Source organism: Phyllostomus hastatus, unplaced genomic scaffold (genome assembly GCF_019186645.2).
Source record: "Phyllostomus hastatus isolate PE091 unplaced genomic scaffold, TTU_PhHast_1.1 phas_scaffold_501, whole genome shotgun sequence".
Classification (NCBI taxonomy): Eukaryota; Metazoa; Chordata; class Mammalia; order Chiroptera; family Phyllostomidae; genus Phyllostomus; species Phyllostomus hastatus.
This window is the reverse complement of record NW_025334033.1, coordinates 49,952,420-49,975,383: the sequence shown is the minus strand read 5'-3', so window position 1 is coordinate 49,975,383 and position 22,964 is coordinate 49,952,420. Positions and strand designations below refer to the sequence as shown.

Sequence of the window (22,964 nt, the reverse complement as noted above, 5' to 3'; positions counted from 1 at the left end):
ATCCAGTCAGAAATGTAGGAAACAATGGAATTCTATGCAGCAGAAAGAAAGAAGGAGCTCCTACCCTTTGCAACAGCATGGATGGAGCTGGAAAGCATTATGCTAACTGAAATAAGCTAGGCAGTGAAAGACAAATACCATGTGATCTCACCTTTAACAGGAACCTAAACAATAAAACAAAGAAACAAGCAAAATATAGTCAAAGACACTGAAATAGAAGACAGGCTGACAGTTACCAGAGGGGAGAGAGGAGGGAATTTCAGGGGAGAATGGGAAGGGTTTACAGGAACAAATTTAAAGGACACATGGACAAAAACTGGGGGACGGGTGGTAATGGGAGGGAAGTAGGGAGGGATGGGTGGGTGGGCTGGAATGGGAGTGGAGGGCAGAAAACTGTACTTGAACAATGATTAAAATAAAAAAAAAAGAATTGTAGGAAACACTAATTGAAATAAAGAACAATTTGCAGGGAAACAACAGTAGAGTAGATGAAGCCAAGAATCAAATCAATGACTTGGAACATAAGGAAGCAAAAAAAACAACTAATTAGAACAATAAGAAGAAAAAAGAAGCAAAAAAAATGAGGATAGTATAAACAGCCTCTGGTACGACTTTGAGCATTCCAACATTTGCATCATAGGGGTGCTAGGAGAAGAGAAAGAGCAAGAAATTGGAAATCTATTTGAAAAAATAAAGAAAGAAAACTTCCCTAATTTGGTGAAGGAAATAGACATGCAAGTCTAGGAGCCCAGAGAGTCCCAAACCAGATGGATGGAAAGAGGCCAACTCCAAGACACATCATAATTAAAATGCAGAAGTTTAAAGATAAAGGGAGAATCTGAAATGCAGCAAGAGAAAAGTGGTTAGTTACATACGGGGGAATTTCCATAAGACTGTCAGCTGATATCTAAAAAGAAACTTTGCAGGCTAGGAGGGATTTGCAAGAAATATTTAAAGTCATGAAAAGCAGAAACCTACAGCCAAGACTGCTCTACCCATCATAGCTATCATTTAGAATCAAAGGGCTTATACAGAGCTTCCCAGACAAGAAAAAACTAAAGGAGTTCATCATCTCCAAACCATTACTGTATAAAATATTAAAGAGATTTACTTAAGAAAAGTAGCAGATCAAAACTATGGACAGTAAAATGGCAATAAGTACATATCTATCACCGATTGAATCTAAAAAACAAACTAAGCAAACAAGGAGAGCAGAGACAGAATCATGGATATGGAGAGGGTTTTGGTGATTGCCAGAGGGGAGAGGGGTGTGGGGGAATGGGCCAAGAGGTGAGGGGATTAAGAAGTACAAATGGGTAGTTACAGAGTAGCCATGGGGATGTAAAGTGCAGCCTAGGATATGGAGTAGCCACGAACTTACACACATGACCCATGGACATAAACAGTGGTATGGGGATTGCCTGAGAGACTGGGGGGTACTAGATGGAAGGGGTAAAGGGTAAAAAACTGAACAACTGTAATAGCATAATCAGTAAAATATAATTTAAAAACAAGAAAAGAATAATGATATGTACCTTTTAGAATTTCTATACAATTCGTAATTAAAGTTTGCAATTAACCAATTAAAATTTCAGTGCTTTGTAAACTGTAACATACTTTTTGAGTGTTAATAGTGTTTTTAGATTGGGACATTCATTGTATTTTAGCAAAACAACATTGTCCTCAAAGATTGCCATCACATGGGTTAGAAGACTCCCAACCTCTGGTCTGATGTGTCGGTTTTATTTAGGGTGATTATCCTTTGGTTTTAATGTGCCTTTATATCTTCCTTAACAGTAAATGTCTTTTCTGTATGGGAATTCCTCCTTTGCCAAAGTTAGAAACTAGACTTGATCAGTGCATTCGGCTTCGCCATCATGAAAAGGGCTGTCTGGAGGCTACACCGGGATCTAGCCTTTCTTGAAGCCACTGGTTCTTGAGGGTCAGTGGTACCTCCCCTGTTAGGTATTTGGGCCTTCGAGGGTGCACTTCTGGTTGCTACAATGATTTGGGTGGGGTGGCTGCAGCACTGGCGTTCAATGAGCAGGAGTCAGGAATGCCATACATACCATAAGGTATGAGAGAGTTCTGCATGATTTTTGAACTCTTCCACAGATCTTCTTGTAGTTGAAAAACCGGTTTGTACTTATCTGACCTAATTCTGTTTCACATTTAAACACAAAGTATTTTTTGCATGTTTTTAATAGATCCTGAACTTTCCAGAAATGCAACTGCTGAGTAAAGTGAGGGCAAATTGTACTTTGTTTTGTTCAGAAATTTAGCAAGAGTTGTTAACTTTCAGAAAATCATGTTACCATTGCATTGCCCCTCATGGTGTCTGATTTTTCCAGTACAACTTACTGTGTGAGTCTACATTTGTAGGTGTCACATTTGGCATTTTTATGTATCAATGTAAGTGTCTTGTTTCCTTGTTAATATGAATTCTAGGATGGTTATACTTGAGCATTTATATATTCAAATGTATGGTTTTATTGAAAAATTTTTCTCTTTACATTCAACATTATCTTAATTTTTAAAATTGAAGGTAGTAAGTGACCTACTTTCCTTTCATTTTAGGTTTATTCTCTTAAAAAGAATCAACTTTTGTTTTAGTTGCGTTTCAAGCTGGAACTTATATTTAGCAGAAATCTATGTTACCTTTCCAGGGAGTGATAGAAGATCCATGTTGACCTACATTATGTGTCAATCCTTCTCTTTTCCCCTTTCTTTTCCTTCTCTCTCCTTCCCATCTCCCTTCCTCTTGTTTTCCCTTTTCTTCTGTAAGGTATTTGAAACATAGACAAGAATGTGGTACTGTATATATAACCAGTGAAGCATATGATAAAACCAATACCTGTTAACCCACTACCCAGCTTAAGCAATTGGACATTGTTAATAACATTTCTCCTTGATTTCCATTTACCTGTCTCTCCACCAGGGATAAAACTATTCAGAATTTTATTTTGGTTTTGTTTATCACTCCCTTCCTTTTCTTTTAAGTTGACCACAAATTTGTATGCATTTCAAAAGTATGTTGTTTAGTTTTGCTTATTTTTTAACTATAAAAATAGAATTATGTATATATTATTTGCTTTGGTTAATCAACATTATCTTTTAAAATTTTAATTCATAGCAATATGTAACTGTGGTTCCTTTTCCCAGTTACATGTATTACTTGTATGACTATACCACAATTTATCTTTTCTCCTAAAGATGAACCAATACTTGCCATAGAAAACAAAGTACATATTGAACCTAATTTGCTTTTTATTGATCTCTAAGGGTTAGGGGGGAATTCTTTGTTCCTTTTTACTTCAGGATGTTAGGCAGGATATGGTAGATGAGAGAAATGATAACTAACCCCATGAGATATTCTAGGACTGACTTGCTCTAAAAATTTTCTTGCATTATATGTCATCATTAGAGGTTGTTGAAGTGGATGCTACTTTAATTTGTATTCTGCTCTTTGCCTCTGTAGCAGCTTTTGCTTTTTCTGGTCCCTAAATCATATTCTTAAAACCTTTGATGACTTTTTGTCTCTGTTCTTTTGTCAGTCCTGTTATATCTGGTCCCTAGTTTTTTTGTCTTTTCCATACTTCTTTTCTTTCTGTTCCTTCTGTTTCAGCTTGAGTTAGATAAAGCATTTATTTCTTCTGGTTTTGGAGAGATTAATCATACCATGTAACTTTTAACTTTTATGTATATATTCTTTCCAGCTTTTCGTATATTTTAGGCTGCCTTAAGAATGCACAGTTCTTCTGGGTAGTTGAGTTTGCTAGCTACTTGGATGATAGTATATATGGAGAGGAAGTTTTATTGTCATTTGACCTAAAATATAATATTAATAATGATATGATAGAAGTGTTGTTAAACCTATAAACTGAATAGTGAATCTGCCTTGTGACATTGATCAAGTCACTTAAAGTAGCATGTTTTTTGTTTTGTAAATTTGGATCACCTCACGTTTTAGTTTCCCTTTCTTTAGATACAATTTTGCTTACATGGCAAATGCAAGAGCCAAAGATTTAGTAGTTGGGGACTTTAGGGATCATCTGATATCTATTTTGTTCCCTCTACAAATATTTGCCTGACACTGTTTTGGTCTTGAGGATACAGTGAAGGGCCTGGCTTCATGGGACTTAGTCTTTTATGGAAAGAAGGTTGTGGAGAAACCTTGTAATCTTATTTAAAGACTACTCATTACATTTTGGTGGGTCTTAATGTGCTCAGAGGAGAAAGGATCAGATCCCTTAAATGCCAAACAGGAAAACAGAAGCTATAAAGCAGGAGTAGGGGACCTTGAATAAGTGATCTAGGTAGGACAGTGCCTCTCAAAATTTTGTATGTGTATGAATCACCTGAGGATCTTGTTAAACTGCAAATTCTCACTCAGTAGGTCTAAGGTAAGGCCTGAGATTCTGTATTTCTTACAAGCTTCCAGGGAATGCCTATGCTACCAGTCTGTGAACCACACTTTCAGTGGCTAGGAATGAGTATGTAATTAAGAAAAAAGAATAGCCTGCTGTCGTTTTGAGAAGAGCAGTTGGGAGCCGTGCCAAGGCATAGGCTGGAGTTGTGAGCAGCACGTCCCACTTGGTCTTGGTGAAATGAAATTATAAGAGCTGTTAATGTTTATTCATATATTAAGAGGGGGTATAAACACCTATTTTTTGACTGGCATCCAGAAGTGAGTTTGGATGGTGGATGGGTCTGACACCTTTGAAAAAATACTAGGAAGTGAAAAAGACGAAAATCTTCAGATATGATGAAAGTAAATAGATAAACAGAATTTAAAAGCGTTAAATGTTGCCTAGGAGGACTTAATATATGATTGAAATTTCCTCCTCTCTTTATACTTATTCTAACATAATGATTCCAGTTTAAAAAATTACAAATATATGTTGTTTTTAAAAAATAAATAATATTCTTTTCATAGGCGTATCTTCTGTGGAAAGTATGTCAAATTTCTTTGTTTTCTAGGTCTGAATAAAACTTAAATGTGCCTAAGTTGTCTTCCTCTGATCTGTTCCTCTAGTGGTAGCTACTTGCAGCATAAACAGTCTGAGAATTCATTTGTGTTCATAAGTATTAGCAGCAGACTCTTAATCTTGGAGGTGGTGTAAACCGTCCAGTGGGTACTGAACATTTATGCATAGGGAAACATTTGGCAGGCCAAATTTTTCAGCCAGCAGTCTTTTATTTAGCACTTAGAAACACTAGCATTATGAATTCAAATTGTGTTTTTAGAAATTGAGATTTTTTTTACTGGTACTATTTCAGTAGTACTCTATACTCATATTTCCTCTTTAATATAGTACCTAGCCTGTGTCGATCCAGGGATATTGAAAAAGTACTACTAATACTCATAATTTATTATGGTTCCATGTTTTGGAATCATTGAAATATTGGTTTCCTTGAAAATAGTTAAAATACAGTAGGGAGGTTTTTAGTTTATTGTGCTGTAATGGAGGCAGAAATATGTGAAATGTAATCATGGACAGAACCTCAATATTACTTTAATTATATTGACTTACAATAAAATACATGTCAAATGTTTTCACTGGTAACATACCCAGTGTAATTTCTGGCATATTTGAACAGCATTTGCTGTACCTGTTGTTATTTCTTTATGGTTTTTTGGTATGTATTTAGTTGTCTTTTAACACAATTGTTAAAACTGAAATTTAAACATCAAAAGCTTTATAGTCTGTTTTAGAATGAGGCCAGTGAAGAAATGAAGTGAAACACATTTTTGGCTAATAATATATTTTGCAAATTATAACTGAAATTGTTTTACGAGAGCATTTACTGGAGATGAAATTCAGCTTTTTATTCCATGGGGTTTTGGTTTTTAAACATTATTATCTGAAAGTAGATGTCCGTACAATAATGTCTTCCAGCTTTTAACTCACTTTTCCTTGGGACCATACCAGCTTTTTCTCTATATATTCTGATTAGTGAATGAAAATGCAGAATGTTAGAAGTAGAAGGAATTTTAGGGTTCATGTAAATTATATAGGCACTAGAATTTCTAAAAAGAATTTTAGATTGTTTGCATAGGGTTATAAGCTTTCGATTTAGACTCTTTAGGGTATTTAAAGAACAACTACTGTCTATCACATCATCTCATTTTAACACCAAAAAGTAGGAAGGACAATCTCATAATAAGCACAGTTGTAACTTTACACCATGTTTTGTCATGGCTGGCACCTGTTCAAGGATTAGATTTCAGAAACCATTATCTAATGCAACCCTCTCTTTCAGAGATGATGTTTCTGAGCCCAGAGAAGTATCAAAGTTCTTACAGCAAGGCAGAATGGTAACCGAGTTTAGAACAAGGCCTTCTGACACCCAGCCCAAAATGTTGATCAAGGCCGCTCAGCCTTCATTACATGATGAGACTTGGGCACAGAGAACTTGTGCTTTACCTAAGATCATGTAGCTAGTAAGAAGTAGAGCTGAAAGTTGAATTCACATTACCCAAATCCATTTTCAGTGAAGCCTGTTCACTCACTTCCATGTAATCTTAACCTACTCTATCCGCCCCTCAATTTAGTTGTAGAGATGTTATTATAAGTTATTAAAAGGAGATGTCTATACTTAGCATTTTTTTTTCCTTGCAATTTTCAGATTTGGGCCTTAAGCAACTTCTTTCAGGAAGAGGGCCAGTGCAGCTGTTCTTGCAACCAGAGATCTTGACCCACATCCACAGATTGGAACATTGGTGAGCCAGCCATTCTCAGACACCTCACTTAGGACAGGTAAGTGAAAGAGTAAGATAAGAAAAGTAGAATGGATGCTGGAGTTCTTCCTTTCTCTTTCATGTTAGATGCAAACAGTTGAACAGTAATAATAGTATATCTGATTTAACTCTTTATCCTGGTAAAAACAAACCAGTTGGAATCTTAAGTGGGTAGGGTAAAACATTTTCTTGATTGTAACATATGTGTCAAAATGTTAACAACGGTAAAATTAGGGTAACTAAATTTTTCTTTCTCTTTTGTACATTTTCCAAAGTGTATTCATGAGTACATGTTAGTTAGCTATTGTTACATAACAAACCACTCCAAACTTAGTGGTTGAAAACCTGCCAATTGTTTGTTTTGCTCAAGATTCTGCAATTTGGGCAAGGCCCACTTGGTGGGGACAGCTTGTCTCTGTCATCATGTGCTGTTTGGTAGGGTAGCTGGAAGGGTAGGGGTGGCTCCAAGGGCTGGGAGTGGATTTGAAGGCTTGCTCTCTCATGTGTCTGGTGGTTAATGCTGCCTGTTGGCAAAGACCTCAGCCTGGGCTGCCTGCCAAACACCTACACATGACCTCTCCTTTTGGCTGCTTGGTTTCCTCACAGCATGGTGGCTGGGTTCCAAGAGAAGAGAGCAAGGCAGAGTTTCATGGCATATTTGACTTAGCTTTGGAATTCACATAGTATTACTCTGCTCTCTTCTGTTGATTGAGGTAGTTATAAAGGTCCACCCAGGTTCAGAGAAGGGGGTGGACATAGACCTCTCCACTTGAAGAGAAAGAGTGTCAACATCATGTTATAAGAAGAACTATGGGTCCTGGCTGGTGTGGCTCAGTGAATTGAGTGCTGGCCTGTGAACCAAAGGTTTGCCAGTTCGATTCCCAGTCAGGGCACATGCCTGGGTTGTGGGAAAGGTCCCCAATAGAGGGAATGCAAGCGGCAACCGCACACTGATGTTTCTCTCCTTTTCTTCTTCCTTTCCTCTCTGTCTAAAAATAAATAAATAAATCTTTAAAAAAAGAAAGAGCTATGGGACAGAATCTGCCATTGTAGCTATCTTTGGAAAATGTAATCTGCTTTGCTTTTACATTGCTTTTGGTATTACTTCTAAGATAAAGAATATAAATAACATGTGTGTAGTGTATGAAAAAGAGTAATATTTGCCAGAAATTATGGTGTATGAGTTCAATAAGAATTTTGTGTGCTCTTATCTAATAGAGTATGATATTGAAAATAAAATGCCTAAACAGGACGGAATAAAATAGATTTTGAACTCTCTTTTGTATCAGTAAAAAGCATACTATTATAATCAGAAGTAGAGACAAAAACATAAACAAGATGCAAAAATATTTGTAGTTTGGGCTTTTTGTTTTTGAGAGCATGCTAGTTTAGTTTGAATTCTATTTGTTTTTCTTTCTTGTTTTAATAATTTCAGTGATGAGAATTATTTGAGAAACTGCTTTCCAGTACATATGATAGATTTGAGAAACTAGTGCCAGTATTTCATTGTCTTATCACACTCACCAGTGATAAAAATTGCCTGTGGCAGGTTTGAATATAGCTGATACTTAATTTCTGGATAAAATGGGATAATAGTTTTAGGTAATTCTCTAAGCATTTCATGGAGGTGTTGGTCCATTCACTGTAGCTGTGAAATAAGCTCTAGGGAGCATCTCATTATTACACCCAGAAAATTTTCTTGCTGTCTAGATACTTTCCAATTCCTAGGTGATTTACATCATATGAGCCTAATTAAGCAGAGTTGGTTCAGTACTCTTTCCCCCCTACTCACAGGTAAATAGATATTTTGCGGTGGAAAATGATTGAACCATGTATAGTGATAATAGAGGTAACCTCAGAAGTTTTCTCTCAGCTGTGAAATAATTAGAATTGACTGAATTTGTGAAACAATATATTTTAGTTAAGAAGGTACAATAATTGGGAAAGCTGTGATTTTTTTTTTCTTTCTGGCATTTGAAAACAAAATGAGATGTTTTCCAGTAGACATAGATTGGGAATAGTGATTATGGGTAGTGTAAAATATTCTTTCTTAAATAACAATAAAACATATACATATATGTACAAATATACATAAAACCTTTAAGTGATTAACTTGCCTTTTTTAAGATTTTTTTTTAGATTTTTATTTATTTATTCTTAGAGGGGGAAGGGAGGGAGAAAGAGAGAGAGAAACATCAATGTGCGGTTGCTGGGGGCCATGGCCTGCAACCCAGGCATGTGCCTTGACTGGGAATTGAACCTGCGACACTTTGGTTCGCAGCCCGTGCTCAATCCACTGAGCTACGCCAGCCAGAGCTCTGTTTTAAGATTTTTTTTGTAGCCCACTTTTGCTTTTAAGAAGTCTGAGTAGGTAAATTGCATCTTTTCCATGTTTGTTCACTGTTTTATCTTACCTCCATTGTACAAAGCCTGTATTTGAGGGGATAAAAATTCCTTAACTTAGTGAGATACTGCTTTATGACTGAAGCTAAAACAAACAACAATCAAAACACCAAAAACACCCTATAAATATTGCAAATGTAGTGGTGTTTAGTCTATGGCACTTCATTCAGTCCCTGGAAGGATGTAAATAAGGTTTTCTTGTTAAGATAAGAGACTATGTAAATAAAAGAGCCATTGCCTGTGTGGCTCAGTTGGTTCATTCGAGCAACTTCCAGTAACCAGTAACTGATAGGCTGTGGGTTTGACACAACCCCCTACTCCCACCCCAGTTTGGATACAATCCTTGGTCAGGGCATATACAGGAGGCAGCTGATCAATGCATCTCTCTGGCACTAATGTTTCTCTCCCTTCCTCTAAAAAGAGCAATAAAAAAAAATGCCCTGCCCTGGCTGGTGTGGCTCAGTGGATTGAGCACAGGCCTGCGAACCCAAAGGTCACCAGTCTGATTCCCAGTCAGGGCACATGGCTGGGTTGCAGGCCAGGTCCCAGTTGGGGACGTGCAAGAGGCAACTGATGGATGTTTCTCTCTCATATATCCATGTTTCTTTCCCTCTCTCTCTCCCTCTCTTCCCCTGCCTCTGAAAACAGACAAACAAACAAACAAACAAACCAATGAATCTTTAAAAAAATGTCCTCATGTGAGGCTTAAAATTTTTTTAATGCAAAAATAATTTTGAATAATTATTAAAGGCAGAAATTATATATATGTACATGTACATACATGTAGAGCATCCTTTCATATGCCTATGGGCCCTCTGTATGTCCTCCTTGGAGAGGTATCTGTTCAGGTCCTTTGCCCATTTTGTAATTGGATTGAATGTCTTTCTGGTGTTGAGTCCTATGAGTTCGTTACATATTTTGGAGATCAAACCCTTGTCCGATGTATCATCAGCAAATATGTTTTCCCATACAGTCAGTTCCCTTGTCATTTTGATGATGGTTTCTTTAGCTGTGCAGAAGATTTTTAGTTTGATGTAGTCCTATTTGTTTATTTTTTCCTTTATATACCTTGTCCTAGGAGATGCATTGGCAAAAATACTGCTTCATAGGATATCTGAAATTTTCCTGCCTATGTTTTCCTCTAAGGACTTTTATGGTGTTACAACTTACATTTAAGTCTTTTATCCATTTTGAATTTATTCTGGTATATGGTATAAGTTGGTGGTCTAGTTTCATTTTTTTTGCATGTACCAGTCCAGTTCTCCCAACACCGTTTACTGAAGACACTATCTTTACTCCATTGTATGCTCATGCCCCCTTTGTCAAATATTAATTGACCATAGAGACTTGGGTTTATTTCTGGGTTCTCTGTTCTGTTCCATTGATCTGTGTGTGTGTTCTTAGACCAATACCAAACTGTTTTGATCACAGTGGCCTTGTAGTATAGTTTGAGATCGGTAGTGTGATCTCTCCAATTTTGTTCTTCTTTCTCAAGATTGCTGAGGCTATTTGGGTCTTCTTTCGTTCCATGTAAATTTTTGGAATATTTCTTCTAGATCTGTGATATATGCCATTGGCATTTTAATAGGAATTGTGTTGAATCTATAGACTGCTTTGGATAGTATGGACATTTTAATGATGCTAATTCTTCCTATCCCTGAACATGGTATATGCTTCCATTTATGTGAATCTTCTTTAATTTCTTTCTTCAGTGTTCTGTAGTTTTCCGAGTACAGGTCTTTTACCTCCTTGGTTAAATTTATTCCTTGGTACTTTATTTTTCTTGTTGCTAGTAAATAATATTTTTCCCCTCATTTCTCTTTCTGATATTTCATTGCTGGTGTACAAAAATGCCATCAATTTCTGAATATTGACTTCGTGTCCTGCTATTTTGCTGATGTTGTCTTTTCTCATGTGAGTAATTTTGGTTTGTACCCTAGATATTTGAATATTGTGTAATGAGATGCTAGGTTTCCTTTATATTCCATGGCAAGTGTTGATATTTCTGTTTTAGCCTTTGGTAGATCGTGGTTCCAGTGTTAATTCAGTTTTTACAGCTTTATCGGTGCTATTCAGATCTGTCCCACATGTGTTCACTCTGGTCAGTTTGGAATCGGTGTAAGTTTACCCATTATTGCAGTTTCCAAAGTTTTTATTACATTACTTAGCATCGGATCCATATCTACACAGACTGAGTGTGAACTCAGAAGTTCGTAAACAATTTTATGGAGTGACTTTCCTGAAGACAGAAGAGGAAGGAAAAAAACAATGAAGTTTGATCTGCCCACTTGGAGGAAGGGCTCCATTGAATGGAGAGGAAGATTTTTCACTCCTAAAGGCTTTCCATTTCCAGTCCCTCTTGGTGGTGCTGTTGCTGCTATGCCGGCCTACCACCGGAGACCTGGGGACTGGGACATGAGACTTTGGAGAGAAATACCCCAGGGATTTCCCCCACTTTCCCTGAGCTTTAGGAGTTCCCTTTTTTTGTCCTTGAGCCAGAACTAGAGGGTTTCTTCTTTATCTCTGTCTTCTGTACCATAATGCTCACTTCTGGGTTTTGAGTTGTGCTGAGTTCAGGCAGGGGGGGATACTGAAGGGGAAAAATGGTAAACTCACAGCAAATTTGTGATACTTTGAATTCTGGATCCACCTGTAATACTTTTTCAGTCTTCAAATGCTATTTGTTCATACATTCTGTTCAGATTTCATAGTTTAGTTCAGTGGAAGGTAAAGGGAGGTATGTGTTTATTACCAAACTGGAAGTTCCTAACATTTCTTTTTAATGAGTAGATTTTTTAAAATCCTCACCCAAGGATATTCTTTTATTTCTTTTAGAAAAAAAAGGAAGGGAAAGAGAGAGAACATCCACGTAAGAGAGAAATATCGGTTGGTTTCCTCTTGCATGCATGATGACTCGGGGTCAAACCCGCAGCCTAGCTGTGTGCCCTGACGAGGGAACAAACCTGCAACCTTCTGGTGCCCAGGACCACCTGAGCCACTCAGCCAGCGCCCAACATTTTTATTTTACATTTTATTTTTTTGTAAATTTAGATTCACAGAAAGTTGTGAAAAGAGGACAGAGAGGTTCCATATTACCTTTACCCAGTTTCCTCCAATGGTTACATCTTATATAGCTTTATTACAATACACAAACCAGGAAATTAACATTAATGATAACTTTTTATTATGAAACATTTCAAATACAAGAATGTTGAAGGTGTAGTACATAGAACATCTGTATATCTCCTACCAATAATCAGTATTATCTGTGTATCTCCCAGTGATAATGCAATATTAAATATTTTGCTGTACTTGCTTTACATATTTCTACAATCATGTATTCTTTTTTCCCTGAGCCATTTGAAAGTTGCAGACATTGTGATTCTTTGTCCCTAAATACTTAAGCATGCATCCTCTAAGGAGAAGGCCATTATACTTTAATACACATTCATTTAATAAAAGCAGATTATTTTCTATAGAACTCCAGTATCAGTATCATTCCTAAGAATATAAACAACATTAATTTTTTGGACAGTAGTCTTAATGTTCCAGGGCTTTTGTTTTGATGTATGTTACCAACTCTTTTTGGGTTAGGTTATCATTCAGGGATGGCCCTCCTGATATACTATTGGTGATTATTTGAGAGTCTGGGCTCTTCCCATGTGCGCCATTCAGAGTCCAGGCATCTCCCTGATTCTATCTTCTTATTCTTTCCCATCCTTCCCTCAGCTCAGGCTGACCCCAAGAGTTTCTACAGCTCTCTGAACAGATACTCATTAGAAATTAGACCTTATCAGGAGATTATAACTTTATTATAACTAATTTAGAACTAGCATGTAACTTTGTTTTTTAATCATTAGGAAATTACTTATAGTTAAAGTTGTGGTATTTTCTGATAATGGCGATGTATAAGGATTGAGTCCGACTCTAAGCTGAAAACCCGACTACAAGGCTCAAAGAAAGAGAAGTTGTTCTTACATAAGTCTGGACATAGGCAGTTGCTCATGTTCAGTGGCTCAGCAGTGTTGGGCCCATATTTTTTATTTTGCTTGGCCCTCATGGTCCTAAGATAGCTGCTGCAGCTCCAGCCTTCTGCTCACATTTAAGAAGAAAGGCAAAAGGTCTAGATCAAGCAAAAGCTTTCCTAATACTGCTTCTAACAAGTCAGGTCTTATGTCTCATGGGCCAAAATTAGATTATATGTCACCTCTAACTGTAGTTAGCATTTTGGCATCTATAGTGAGAGGCAAGAAGGGAGGAAGGGTTTGGGAACAGCTGTTTGGGTAGCCAGTTAACAGCATCTGTCACAATTACATGATCACATTCATCTTACTTCAGAAATGTTTTCATTTTACTTCAGTATGATGTTCAGGACATATGTGCTTTATAATTGCATATTAACATCTTATTGGGTACTGTGGGAACTTTTTGGACAACTGAATTCTGGGAACTGAGGATTGAACAAGTGGATGGATATTAGATGGGCCATCTAGCGAATTAGCTACCTTGTTATCTTCAACTGCTTTGTGTATAAATGAAAAAAACAAAAACAAAAACCCCTCTTCATGTCTCTTGGTGGTTTTGTTGGTCTTGATAGATATAGATCTATCTCAGTTATTTACTATATTCAACTAACTTTATGATATTTTGTCAAGGAGTAAGCACATTAAAAAATAGACTATAATAAAAGAGAACTTTTTAATTGGTCATAATGATAGGACTTTTTTTCTAAATAGTTATTGCGTATTTTGACATTCAGGTAGATTTTTTACTCATTTAAATTTGGTTTTATCTACTTTTAATATCTGGCAATGTAGAAGATAGTGGGTAGCTTCTCAACTGAAACTCTTTTTCTTTAATAAAATAAAATTGAATGTGAGTTATTGTCTTTTTTCTAGAATTTATATTATATCTGAAATTTTCTTTATTTCTAAATATTTTGCTTCTTAACAGTGAGTGCAGTATGGTAAAATGAATGTCAACTTATAGCTATGTGACTATTGGTTACAACCCATTATTTTTTCATGTAATTTATTTCTAGTAAGGTTAAGTGCATTCTGTAGTTACATCCATTAGTGATCTGGTTTGTAAGATTTACATTTTCTTCTAGAATTTGTCAGAATTCTTGGAATTTTCTGGAAAATCTAGTAAATATGTTGTTTCAACTTTTATTTGATATTAATAGAGAATATTAATTTTTCCCCTTCAGGGACTTTTGATCTGATATGAAATAAATTAACTGACTGAATGTGGACCTGTCAAGTTTCTTTTTTAATATTTGCTTTATGAATGATTAAAAATGTAAAACTTGAGTTGTTAGACCCACAATATAGAAACAATGCTGATTTAAAAAATAACAAATTAGTGCGTGCCATTTATTCTAATAAACTTCTGTCAAATTTGCTTTCTGTTATAATACAATTATTAAAAGTTTTAAGTAGTTTCTGACTTTCTAAAATAAATTTTTCTCAGGAAAGTCATAGCTTATAAGGGAAAGGTTTTCTGGAATTTTAGTTTTAGTGGTAAGTTTTTTCTATTAGAATTCTTAACAAAACTTGTGATAGATTGTGTGTGTCCTTTGTTACTTTTTTAAAAATTTATAATCTCAGTGATTAGAATTGGGCTGAGCACGTATCAGAGTCCCAGCAGAATCTTTGTGGGTTCCTAGATGCTGAGGACCTTTAAAATCTGTAGACTTCACTATATAGAACAAATTTTGAATTGGAATCGTCTTTATTTCTTTTTCATTTTGTTTTCTGTTGGAATTTCCTGGTGGTATTTAGTAAAGACCCAGGGATTTTCTTTCAGAGATCAGGCAGCCTGCTCTTCCCTTAGGAGAGTTATTCAGTGTCGTTTCTATCCTGTGGTATGTGCTCACCAGCAGAGCAGCCACTGTATTCTAGTAAGAAAACCTATTGCCAAACACCCACTAGAGCAGAAAACTGACCTACTTAGTGCTGACAAGTTAAAAAAAAGTCTGTGGAATTGTACCAGGGTTGGATCAACTTCTTCCTTCCCTTGTGGTGAATGGGGTGGGGCAGGGAGAGAAGAGGATAGGAAAGGATAGTGAAGGAATATTTAACTACCTGAAATGACTTGATTAAAAACTGTTCATTTGGTACAATTCTAAGACCTCTAAAATGCAGCAGTTCTTAAATCACTTTAAACTTAAAAAAAAAAAATGGAAAGAAAAGCATCGGAAATTCCTGGGGCTTTCATGCCAAAAAGCTAGAACAGCCCTCTAGTTAAGATTGTCAGCCAGCAGTCCATGAATAATTGTTTTGTTCAGGATATGGTAAATTTATTTAAAATTTTTTCAGTTTATTATTATATCAGAATAGTACACTTTAGATTTTTTAGGTATTGAAACAAAAAAGAGTGTTTGGATTATTTATTTGTAGCAAGTGACTGGGCCTTAACTTGATAAAAATTCATCGTTACCACTGTTAATCCAACCTAACTTTCACTATTCTCAATATTTCTAGCATCTAAATTTTAGAGCTGTGCTGTCCCATAAAGGAAGCCACCAGCCATGTGTGTCTATTTAAATGTAAATTAATTAAAATAGAATAAAATAAGAACTCTAGTTACTTTGTCAAATTAACTGCATTTCAAGTGTTTACTAGCCAAATGTGGCTAGTGGCTACAGATATTGAATATTTTCATTGTTGCAGAAAGCTCTGTTGGATAGGATTGTTCTGAAGGCTGCCTCATTCTCTCATGCTTTATGTTCTTCAGAGTTTCCCACTCTTGGCACTGGATGTTTGGGGCTGGACGGGTTGTTGTTGTGAAGGACTTGCAGGATATTAGTAGCACCCCTGGCCTCACTCACTAGATGCCAGTAGCAGCCACCCAGTTGTGACAACCAAAAATGTCTCCAGACATTGCGGTATGACATCCTAGGATGCAAAGTCCACCTTGTTTGAGAACCACTGATGTACTTACCTATATTAGTTCTGTGTCAGCTAGTTTTTGCTTCATAAAAAGCTGAGTGGCTTAATAGCTCATGAATACATGAATTGGCAGTTTGCCTTGGGCTATATTGATCTCTATGATCATCTGATAGTGGTTTGGCTATGGCCAAGTGGTATAAAATATGTATTTCACACCCATGGTTTTGTGCGCATTATACACAGGATTTTTATACCCGTGGTATGTATTCATTATACCCATATATAATGTGCATCCTTATTTTTCTCTCAAAAATTTTGGTGAAAAAGTGCACATTATACATGGCAAAATACGGTAACCTCACTCATATGTTTGTTGGTTGGCAGGGTTTCTGCCAAAATGTAGGGGTGGGGAATTTGTTTTCCATGGGGCTTTTCCAGCAGATAGATTCATTCACCTGGTGGCTGAGTTCTAAGAGTATCAAGAAAAGACAAATCCCTCTAGTCTCATTTCTAATGCCCTATTAGCCAAAGCAAGTCCCATGGCCTAGCCCAAATTCGAGATAGAGAGATAGATTCCACCTCTTGCTAGGAGTAGCAAAGTCACATTGCATCTGTAACTTGGTGTTTTTAGTCAGATTTGGGTTGTTTCTTCTGATACTGCTTCTGCCTCATTCTTTCACTTACTTTCTTTTGGGAGTTTAGATATCTATGTTAGCTCTTCCTCTGCATCCTATATGTCTCATGCAATTTTCTGTATTTTCCATCTTTTTTTTCCTGTCCTTCATCTTGATAATTTCTATTGACCTATTTTCTAGTTCATTTAATGTCCAACCTGCTAGTGTAAGCATCTGTTTATTAATTTCATATTATCTGTTTTTTAATTCTAGAAATTCAAGTTAATTATTTTTAATTTGTTTTTATAGATTCCAGGTCCCTGGTGAAATTCTCATCTTGTCATCTATTTTCCTGAACATATTAATCACAGTTATTTTAAAGTCTGTGTCTGATAATCACAATATCTGGATTTCCTTTTGGTCTTTTTATGTTGTCTGCTGTTTTCCTTGGCTTTTCATCATTTGGTCCTATCTCATAACATTCCTGGTAATTTAAAATAATCAATATCAGACATTGTGTATATGAAATTATAGAGGGTCTTGATGATGATATTGTTCTCTAGAGAATTTAATTTTCTTCTGGTCATAGTTAAAAGTAGGAGTAGATGACCTTGATCCAGCACAGTCTTGAGATGACTTGAGTCTTTGTTTTAGGCTACTTAAGGGCTGATTTAAATCCAGTTTCCCCTTACTCTAAGAGTGTTGTCTTTCAGAGGTATCAAATGGAATCCTGGGGCGTTTGCCAGAGCCTTTCCTTCTTGGCAGGCCCTAAACTGTAATTTTTCTTTTTCTAGCACTGGGAGGCTACCAAATGTTCTCCTTACCTTTTTTTTTTTTTGCTTTAAAATAGGCACTTTGCTTAGCTTTTGGCCTGTTGCCCCCAGGCAGGTTAGGATTCCGTGTATACCCTGAAGGCAAAAGCAGTACAGGATGTCCAGACTCACTTTTCTGTGGTTGCCTTTTCTCTGGAATCTTAGCCCCTCAAACCCTACCTGTCTTGCTAAGCCCCCAATTCTAATTTCTGTCTTTGCAGCCTGGTGAGACTGCCAAGAGTTCCAGTCTGCATCTAGTTGCCTCAGAAAGAAAAAGTAGTGGAGACTGCCAGGCTTAACTCTGCGTTTCCTTTTTCTCTGGTATTTTAACTTGCCTTATTTATTTATTTATTTAATCCAGTTTTTATAGTTTTTCTTGCCAGGAGAATTGGTCTGATATAATCTGCTCTGTAATAATTTGTAGTGGCTATCTTACTGAATCACTTATTAAATAATATTATTAGTAATCACTGGTAATAGAACCCACTAGTATCTTGCACCTTCTGATGTGATGCAGTAAGAAGAACCCAACATTACTTTGTGACATCCCTATTAAAAACTGTGTGTCCTGAGTTTAAACACAGGAGAATATCAGACAATCCTAAATTGAGAGATAGTCTACAAAACAACTGGTCTATATTCTTTTAAAATATTAGTCTTAAAAGACATAGACTGTGAAACTTTTCCAGATGATAGGTTTCTAAAGAGCCATTATCACCAAATGGAATGCATGATCCTGAATTAGATTCTGGACCAGGAAAATCAATAGCTTTAAAGGATATTTTAAAGACAATTAATGACATTTGAATATGGACTATAGTTGTGTAATAGAAAATTTAACATTGATACAAAACTGATTTGATTAGGTATACTGCTGATATATAAGCAAATGTCCCTGTCCCTAGGAAAATACATAGAAATATTGAGGGCTAAAATGGTATAGCATCTACAGCTCATTGTTATGTGGTTCAGAAAGAGAATGACAAAGCAAATGGGATAAAATGTAAATAGTTGGTGGTATTTGCAAATTTTCTCTGAGTTATATAAAGATAAAAATCTACCCAAATTATTGAATTAAAATCTTCATATAGCTGAGTTGTGATTGAACTGACTTGACCTTATTAGTTATTTATAGCATTCATTAAAATGGACAAAAAATTATACTCATCATTTAGAGGAAGTAAAATAGTGAAGGAAATACTGATCAAATAGAAAAATCTTAAATTGCTAAGCAGAAGGACCTAAGTTTTTTATTGGGAGTTTATGTCCTAGTAACCTATATTACCTCATGTCCTTATTTCCTTAACACATATTTATATTTATTTGTTTAAACATTTATAAAATATGTATTTTAAAGATTTGTTAAATGTTTCCTATATAACTAATAATTTTCCTAAGAAATAGTACTTTGTAAAAATTAAATGGTCTTTGATCCAGATATTTTACAAATTTATCTTAAAAATTTGCAGGCCATTCTTACAATTATTTGTTAAAAGGGGACATTTGGGGGGCAGAGTGAAAGTTCTCTATCAAATCTTTGAGCTACAGTGAACACACAGTCATTTTAATAATTATTTTTATGTATAAAAATAATAATTCAATTATGGGGATGGTGACATTCACAAAAACTCACCTTAATAATAATATTGATGAGCCATTTAACAAAATTATCTGGAATTCTGACCAAGATGGAAGTGTACTTAGATACACTGTGCCTCCTCGCACAACCAAAAGAAGGACAACAACAAATTTAAAAACAAAAAACAACCAGAACTGCCAGAAAATCGAACTGTATGGAAGTCTGACAACCAAGGAGTTAAAGAAGAAACATTCATCCAGACCAGTAGGAAGGGTGGAGACAAGCAGCTGGGGCAGAGAGGACTCACGGCAAGGCAGTGTCTGGAAGACTGGGGCTGGTGGCAGCTGGCAGACCAGGTGGTCCCACATTTGCTTGCAGGCAACCAAGAGGAACTGGGGAGCGAGAGAGATTGTGCAACCCATGGTTCCAGTGCAGGGAGATAAAGCCTCAAACCCTCTGACTGAAAAAACCTGTGGGGGTTGAGGTGGCAGCAGGAGAAACTCCCAGCCTCACAAGAGAGTTCATTGGAGAGACCCATGGGGTCCTAGAACATACCACCCACCTGGGAATCAGCACCAGAGGGCCCACTTTGCTTGTGGGTAGTGGAGGAGATGACTGAAAGCCAGCTGAGAGCTGAGCAAGCGGCATTGTTCCCTCTCTGACCCCTCCCCCACATACAGCATCAGTAAGCGGGGGAGCCTTAGGTATTCACCAGGGTGGGGCAGCCCACGTGGTTGGCAAATACCTAAGGCTCTTCCCCTTACTATATAATAGGTACACTGAGACAAAAAAAAAAAAAATGGCCCAAATAAAAGAATAGGTCAAAGCTCCAGAAAAAATACAACTAAGTGATGAAGAGATAGCCAACCTATCAGATGCAGAGTTCAAAACTGGTAATTAGGATGCTCACAGAATTAGTTGAGTATGGTCACAAAATAGAGGAAAAATGGAAGGCTATGAAAAGTGAAATAAAGGAAAATGCTTAGGGACCCAACAGTGATGGGAAGGAAACTGGGACTCAGATAAATGGTTTGGACCAGGAGGAAGAAATAAACAGTCAACCAAAACAGAATGAAGAAACAAAAATTTAAAAAAACAAGGAGAGGCTTAGGAACCTCCAGGACAACTTTAAACATTCCAACATCTGAAACATAGCAGTACCAGATGGAGAAGAGGAAAAGCAAGAAATTGAAAACTTATTTGAAAAAATAATGGAGAAGTTCCCTAATCTGGCAAAGGAAATAGACTTCCAGGAAGTCCAGGAAGCTCAGAGAGTCCTAAAGAAGTTGGACCCAAGGAAGCACATACCAAGGCACATCATAATTACATTACCCAAGAATAGAAATAAGGAGAGAATCTTAAAAGCAGCAAGAGAAAAGGAGACAGTTACCTGCAAAGGAGTTCCCATAAAACTATCAGCTTATTTCTCCAAAGAAACCTTACAGGCAAGAAGGGGCTGGAAAGAAGTATTTGAAGTCATGAAAGGCAAGGACCTACATCTAAGATTACTCTATCCAGCAAAACTATCATTTAGAATGGAAGGGCAGATAAAGTGCTTCCCAGATAAGGTAAATTTAAAGGAGTTCATCATCACCACTCCTTATTATATGAAATGTTAAAGGGACTTGTCAAAGAAAAAGATGATAAAAAATACGAACAGTAAAATGACAACAAACTCACAACTATCAACAACTGAACCTAAAAAAAAGCAAAAACAAACTAAGCAAACAATGAGGACAGGAACAGAATCAAAGAAATAGAGATCACATGGAGGGTTATCAGTGGGGAGGGTGAGTGGGGAGAATGGAGGAAAAGTTGCAAACAGCCCTGGCTGGCATAGCTCAGTGGATTGAGTGCGGGCTGCGAACCAGGCATCGCAGGTGCGATTCCCAGTCAGGGCACATGCCTAGGTTGCAGGCCATGGCCCCCAGCAACCACACATTGATGTTTCTCTCTTTCTCTCTCCCTTCCCTCTCTAAAAATAAATAAATAAAATCTTAAAAAAAGTTGCAGAGAATAAGAAACATAAATGGTAGGTACAAAATAGGCAGGGGAAGGTTAAGAATAATATAGGGAATGTAGAAGCCAAAGAACTTACTATGTATGAACCATGGATATAAACTAAGGGAGGGGAGCCCTGGTTGGTGTAGCTCAGTGGACTGAGCACAGGCAGTGAATCAAAGGGAGGGGAATGTGGATGGTGGGATACAGAACAGAAGGGAATAAAGAGGGGGGAAATGGGATAACTGTAATAGCATAATCAATAAAATATATTAAAAAAAACAAAAAAATTATTCTACAGGATTTTTGCAAAATATTACTCCAATTTTTCCTTTTCAAAAAAAATTTTTATAGTGTATTGTTAAAATCATCCTCTTCTAAGAGATACCTAATGTGTCACAAATAGGTATATTACTGGTAAATGCAGGCATTGGTAGAAATGTGGTTACTTATTTTTAAGTTATTTGATTGGGACTCTAAAGACAGCAATAGTGACAGTTTAAGGTGTTTTGCTTAGTAAAATGTCAGGTATGATGGACATAGTCACTCTTTGGTGATAACAATAATGGTAGTTCTACCCTACTTTGATGACATGTCTGTTTCTTTCTGTTTTTCTCTTATAAAAATTATTTTCTACTGATGCCTGGAATTGTTCCTTCTTGACACAGCTCTTCCTGTTTGGGCCCCTTGAATATTACTAGTCTTAAACGATATGTGTGGAATGGGATTTGTGGGAGTTACTGTGAACAAACAACAGTATCTTACCTGTTTGTCTCTTTCTCTATGTATATATACATTATTTTATATTTCAAGGATCCAGTAATTTACCTCTAGGCATTTGACTTTTATCTAGGGGAATTATTTGTTTTGAATTAGAGGAGATAGGTGTTCTGCATTAGTGTGTGGATCTTACGGTTGCTGCAATGGCTTGCAGTGGTCATCTTTGTTATAGTATAATAAAGTATGGTTTTATGGGGAACTGTGAGAACCCCCTCTTTTTATTTTGTCCCTGTATTTTTGGTGAGAGTTACCATATGAGTGTAATGTAGTAATAATTATTTTACCAACAACAACTTTGTGAGATGTTTATTATTCTCATTTTACAGATGAGGAAACTGAGGCTTGGTGAAGTTACGAAATTTGTCCAAAGTCACACAGCTTGTAAAGGGCACAACCAAGATTCAGAGACAGGTCTGTCCAACTTCAAAACTCTTAATCATGGCCATGGAACTTTAAAATAATTATGAAATCTCAACCTATGATAAGTTGTGTTGATATTGTTTAACTCTTACTGATAATTTTTAATAGTGAGTTTTTTATCCATAATAATTTTATGTATATTTTAAATATTGTGAAAAGAAGTGTAACATAGTAACTGAGGGTCTTGGGACTCTGCAGACAGACTAGCTGGGTATGGCTCCCTAAGTTTCTCCACTTCCTTGTGTGACATTGGGAAAGTTACTAAACTTTCCTGTACCTCAGTTTTTCTATCTGCAAAATGGTAATAGTAATATTATACACCTGATAGGGTGGTTGTGAAGATTGAATGACTTAATATGTACAAAGCACTTTTTGTCGTACCTGGCACATGGTGAGCTCTTGGTAACTGTGAACTATCATCTAGGCATTATCATCTAGCAACCAGTAAAGCATGGCTGTTATTTCTAATTCTGTATTAGGACATTTAGATAAAGCCAAATTTAAGCAGTATTATAAGATACCATGAAACTCTCATAAACCAAAATTAAATTTGAATAAGTTAAACCTAAAGAAAATGGTATGTTTGATCAAGTTCAGAACTATTGTAAAGCAAACTGGACAACTGCTTACAGGCCTCACTTGTATACAACTGTATGTGTGACAACTACACATGGGTCCACTAGAACACCCTTAGAACCCAGCTCAGTCATTGTATTATGA

At 36.4% G+C, this 22,964-nt stretch overlaps 1 protein-coding gene across 13 annotated transcripts in view; it reads left to right on the top strand.

Annotated features, from left to right (window-relative positions):
- NUMB (NUMB endocytic adaptor protein) overlaps window positions 1–22,964 on the top strand; it is a 132,227-nt gene that overhangs the window by 36,933 nt on the left and 72,330 nt on the right. For 8 of the 13 annotated variants that reach the window (XM_045823946.1, XM_045823952.1, XM_045823954.1 and 5 more), the window contains exons 2-3: window positions 6,631–6,761; window positions 22,151–22,235. The gene's annotated coding sequence lies outside the window, so the exon portion shown is untranslated. Of the gene's footprint in view, window positions 1–6,630; window positions 6,762–17,685; window positions 17,786–22,150; window positions 22,236–22,964 lie in introns of all 13 variants that reach the window. The other 5 variants (XM_045823956.1, XM_045823951.1, XM_045823959.1 and 2 more) reach the window with 3 other exon arrangements.